A 6067-nucleotide genomic window follows, 5' to 3' on the forward strand; every position below is an offset into this window, starting at 1 on the left:
TATCCCAGTGAAACTGGAGACACACACAGACACCTCTCATTAGCTAGCATACCACATGCTAGCTACAGTCCATGCTGTGGCAGAGAGGAGGAAGTGAATCTCTGCTTAAACAGCAAATGGTGAGAGGGGGGCATGGGGAAGCCAGCAGACCCTGCTGTGCCTGCAAGTCTGCACCAACCTCCAGCCAGGGAGCAGGGGGGAGGGGCCAGCTGTTGTGGAGCAGAGAGCCCCGCCCAACCCAGAGAGCATGCTGGGATACTTGGGGTGTCTGATTTAACTTAAACCAGCAAGGGGTCTGGGACAGACATTGCATAAACTGGTTTGAGCCAAATCAGTTAAGTCTGATACTACATTCAACCAGGTTTTTCTCAAACCAGTTTCAGCCATTCTCAGCCTGGTTTATGTGCACTGAACATCTGTTCTGTTACAGGTTTAAACCCGTTTCTGATCACTTAAACTGGTTTATGTATAATGTCTGTCCCTAGCTCTAGTGGGCCCTAGGACAAACAAACTTGTGGGCTCCTACTTAATACTGTATATTTAGATTATCTTTTTCACTCAATAATTATAATATGTAAAATAAACACAACTGGGTGCTCCTTCTTCACTTAGGGCCCTAGGCATGTGCCTAGTTTGCCTACATGTTAATCCAGCCCTGCCCAGGATGCAAGAGGTTTTAGTCAGCCTGCTGGTCCCACCCTCTCCCTCTGCTAAGTGGGTGCATTGGAAGTGCTCAGAGGCAAGGCTGAACTTTTCCAAGCCTTGAGAGGCTCAGGTACACAGGGAGAGAAAAGCACAGCATTCATTGTCCTGGTGGCACCTGGCACTTTCTGTGGAGAGACTGAGCCTGTGGAGGACTTTCTCTGCCCTGCCTGTGCTGGATTTGGCTTGTAAACAGTCTCTCCAGAACCATGTGCCAGGTCATGTAGAAGCTGTTAGAGTGGGGGGGTGGGGGGAAGGGGCAGTGGGTATAGAAAGCGATAAGCATAAAGTACAAGGAGCTAGTGGACAATGAGGCATGTGAAATATGAGGCCAGCTGCTGCCAGAACATCCCTTACCTGCTTCCTATCTTGGAGTTGTTACAGGAGGAAATAAAAATAAACAAGAAAGGTTTAAAGGGAATAAAAATTAACGGGGAAATGAAGTGCAGGCTGGCTGGGTTTTTCCATGTTATGTGGCTTTGCTTTTTTTTTAAGTCCTCTCCTTCACAAGCTTTAATTAGCGATTCCTCCTCAGCTGACACAGCAGCTTGGGCAGTCACGCCCCAGCGCAATTAAAGCAAAGTCGTGTGAGCACCTGACATGCCAGAATCAAACTGGCTTCATCAAGACAACGTAGAGACATGTCAAATATGCTTACTATTCAAATGAAGATGAATATCAAAGAGGAGAGAGAGAGAGCCTGGCAGAGAGGCCAACAGAGAGGCAGAGAAGCAGGGAGAGAGAATTGGGAGACAGGCAGGGAGAGCACAGTAAAGAGGGAGAGAGGGAAAGATACAGAGGGAGAAAGAAATAAGTACAGGGCAAAGCAAGCGGCTGAGCCTGCTAGTGGGGGTGGGGAAGGATCATGGCAGGGGAAGGGGGGGAAAGCAGGATGCGAGTGGCAGAGAAAGAGGGGAGGAGAGGGTTTAGGGAGATTAGAGGAGAAAGCTTAAGAAGAGGCCTTTGAAGAACAGCAAAATGCTGTTTTAGAAGAGTGGAAAACACCCCCCTCCCATCTGCATTGCTTGCTTCCTCTCTTGCCATCAGGGTGTTTGAAGCAAACAGGCTTCCCACAGCCGAACCGCTTCACCATCTTCACCCCTGGCTTCCCATACTCTCCACACAGCCCCAAGCAGGGGGTCAGGCTGAAGCCATTCAGACTTCCCCAGGAAGTGCAAGCCGGCCCTATGAGACAGTGGTCCAAGACACACTAGGACATGGCATTGCTGTCCCTAGAACAGCTGGGGGGTGTGGGGGGTGTACACATGTGGAGAGGGGCTGTGCACATGCTAGAGATTTCTATACCTGCTATTGTTTGCTGGGGAATTGTGTGCATGCTAGTGGGCATGCATATGTGATGGAGAGTTGTGTGAAAGTTGGTACATGTGTTACACAACTCTGCATATTTTTATATATACAGTATATGTGTGCTGAAGAGTCAAGGCCATATTATTATTGGTGTGCTGCACAGTTGTGTATATGTGTGTGCATGTGCACACACTGGTGAGTTGTACGTGTACTATAGAACTGTGCATGTTATTTTATATGTGCTGAAGAGTCATGTGCCTGTTACTGAGTTTCTTGGATAGTAGTGTGTATGTGTACAAGAGAGTTGTATGCATGGTTGTGTATGTATGCATGCTAAAGAGCTCTGCATGTGTGTGCGCTAGAGAATTAGAAGTATGTTAGTATGTTAGTATGTTAGTGTGTAGTCTGGAAACCTGTATGCATATTAATGTGTGTATATGCTGGAAAGCTATATGTATGTTACTGTGTGTGTGTGTGCATACATGAATGCATACACTCACACGTACACTGGGCAGCTACAAACAGTGTGCTGAACATGCCTGTCTAGAGATCCTGAGTGAGATCTGGACCTACATCCTTTAATACACTTACTGACACAGTAAATCACATAAACCCAGCAGTCAGCTGGGCTCTCAGGGCTGGGGGTTAAGCCTGTTTTAAGCCTACAGGGACAATATTCCTCATCTGAGTTCCTTCCACTGCAGTTTAGAACCCACCCACACAGCAGTTGCACGCTGAGCCACACCCCCCCACACCTAGCCCTGCCCAAGGCCTGTCCTCCCCACTAAGACCCAGCCCTCACTCCCCCCAGCACGAATAGGCATTAGTCACCCTAGCACAGTTATGCATGTAGCAACATGCACACAACACGGCCACCTACTCACCACCCCAACATCACTGTGTACATACCAATATGTGCATAACATAATTGTTGATCACCCCAACACCACTACACAGTCATGCAGCATGAACACATCTGTCACCTAACCCTAGTACATAAACAGACAGACACACAGTACAACAACCCAGTTCTCACACCGGCACCATTAGACATGCACCAATACAACTGACTGCTTGTCACCTTGACACCATTACACGCACAGAGATAGGTTCATAGTGCTACCAGTAAGCAGAGTTCATAGTATTGTCCCAACAAGGTTATACACCAGGAAACATAGCACAACCATATGTCCATCACCCAAACATGATTACTTGCACACTGACACAACACACACAACCATCCATGTATTACTACAAGACTGCAATGCATGCAGCACACCTTCCAACACCACCTACCATCATAGCACACTCACTGAGAGGTGAATGCAACTGCTGCCCATTTATCACTTCAACAGTATTGCATATACAGTGACATGCACAATACTCTACCACCTATTTGTCACCCAAACACATTCCATGCATACCAGCAAGGACATAATACAACTGCCCACTCACAATCCTACACCAAGGGTGTCACATAGACAGCCCACAGGTCAGATCTGGCCTGTGGAGCCCTACCTTAGCTCAAAGATTGCTGAACCAACTACACATGGCATTGATGTGCCATCCTGGCTCCAGCCCCAGGGCTGGTCTTGATCAGGCCATGCCAGATCCAACATGTAGGACCAGCATGGCAGGGCACAAGAGAATATACATGTCCTATGTCAGTCCCCTGTGCAGTGCCTTCAGTGCCAGGTCCAATATGTGTGCCACATGCAGTATGAGCTGGCCCTAGGGCTCACTGTGCACATGGCATACGAGGCCAGCACAGGGTACATGCTCCCCATGGCACATGGGCTGGACCCAGCACTGCAGATGGCACAGGTGTCCACAGCGTGGACTGCAGGCAACAGCCTGGACTGACCCTCTGGGCTGCCTACAGTGCCAGGTCCAGCCTGCACACTGCCCACAGTGCATACCCCTTTTTGGCCCCATGAGCCATGTGCCCAGCAAGCCTCGGGGCTGGCCCATGCTGCATTCACCACATTGCAGGGGGCCAATTATTTCAGGCAGAGAGCTGCTTACTGAGTTTTGCCAAGCCAACGAGGGCTGCATGACAGGCAGCCAGGGGTAGTTAAATATTAATTTTCTAAATTTTTAGGGGCCCCAAGGGCCAGATAGAATGGACTGGCAGGCTGCATCCAGCCTGTGGGCCGCATTTTGCCCACCTCTGCACCACATGGTCTGGACTTGGCTTGGTCACTGCACAGGGGGTCAGTCCCAGTTCAAGCCAGGGACTGGCCTGGTGACCCTCATCTAGCCTTGGGGGCTGGATGAGTTTGACACCCCTGCCCTATACTATTACACACATACTATAGATGCACAAGCAACAGTCTGCTCCACAGTGACCCAATTGCAAACACAGCAACACAGATGAACACACACAGAGCACAGTGACTTACGGTATTTGTCACACTGACATCATTAGACATATCCTAAAAAGCAAACAATATAATATTTCAGTAGTCATCCTGACACCGTTACACACAAACATGCACAAGCACACACATCTATACACACATGTACACATACAGGCAGGTTTACATAAAATATTTTGTACCTTATTGGTACATGTGAATATTAGCTGGTGTATTTCAGCGTGCACTTGGTACATGTACTAGTGTATGTATGTGTTGTAGGTGCTGTTGCTGCACGGTCTCTGTGGCACTGTGTGATGCTGGGTGCAAATGTGTTGTGTGGCTGGGGCTTACTCTCTATGGTACTTCTGCCTTGTGTGTCAGTGGATGTAGTTGTCCCATGTGGCTGAACATAGGTGCATGTAACCATCCCCCATGGGTGTTGGTATGAATTGGTGTATATAGGTGTAATAAAGAACCCCTGCCCCTTTTACTAAAAGGGCTTGATTAGGTAAGGAACCAGGGGTCAGACTGATCACCTGTCCCCAGAGAAGAGAGGTAGAAGGGCCAGTCATGTGGCTGGAAGAAGGCTGGGCTGGGGAATGTAAACTCAGTCCCTGAGCAGTCAAGGGGCAGTCTGGCCCTGCGTGCAGCAGGCAGAGGAGCCTGAGGGAAAGGAGCTGCTGGGGGAAGACATAAGCCCTCACAAGTTGCCCTAGGAAGCTGCAGATGTGAGGGCTTCAATGAAAGGTAGGACCTGTGGGCAACAATCTACCCCAAATGAGGAAGACTATCTGTTGTGAAGCAGTTGGCTTGAGTTTTGTTTTTTCATTTTGGATTTGTAACCAAAGTACCAGGTTGTGGCTATAAGGGCAGAGGAGACCATGAGCAGGGGTGCCTGAGTGCACTCCCCTGCAATAGGTACCAGAAGTCAACCCAAAGGCAGAAGAGTAGAGATTACCAAGGTGAAAGTGGACCCCCAGGAAAAGGGGGGCTGCCCCCAGGGCAAGGCCGATTCCTGGAGGCTGAGGTCTCGAAGAGCGGGCCAAGGAAAAGGGATCAGCCAGAGAGAAAAAGGGACTAAGGCTGCCACAGCTGAAACCCCAACAAGTGCTCAGAATCCTACATGAACACCCCCATAAAGAGGAAGTACCAGAAAGAAAGCAAAAGCTCTAAGGTGGGGCCAACCTGACCGGGCAAACCAGGTCCCATGGGGTTATGCCCAGCCCCAGGGACTGCCTCCCCCAATATCCAACAGAGAAACACCAAAGTCGTGCAAGCAAGAAACTGGAGATGAGGATGCCTTCAGTCTGAAAGGGTTGAGAACCACTGGTATAGGCATTTCACATGGCTGTGTTGTTGCAAGTAGCCATCCCAAGTGGGAGTATGTCAGCACATGTAGTTGTCCCGAGCAGCTGTATCAGCATGTAGCTGTCCCATATGCCTACTGGAACATGGAACTGTCCCATGTGTATCATTGTTTCAAAGATATTCCCTACACAGTGCAATGGGGACTACAGAGGCCATGCTTGGCCTAACTGAACTACTAGCTCTCCCCAGTACAGGCCATGGGAGCAGTAACATAATGCCAAGGGGGGTGAATGGGGCACCAGCTTTGGATCAAAAACCAGGTGTGGGGGTGGGGGGAGAGAGGGAGGGAGGGAGAGAAGGAGAAAGGGAAGAAGAGCAGGAGCTACATA

This window comes from Gavialis gangeticus, unplaced genomic scaffold (assembly GCF_001723915.1).
Source record: "Gavialis gangeticus isolate Ggan-Ray unplaced genomic scaffold, GavGan_comp1, whole genome shotgun sequence".
NCBI classification, from domain to species: Eukaryota; Metazoa; Chordata; order Crocodylia; family Gavialidae; genus Gavialis; species Gavialis gangeticus.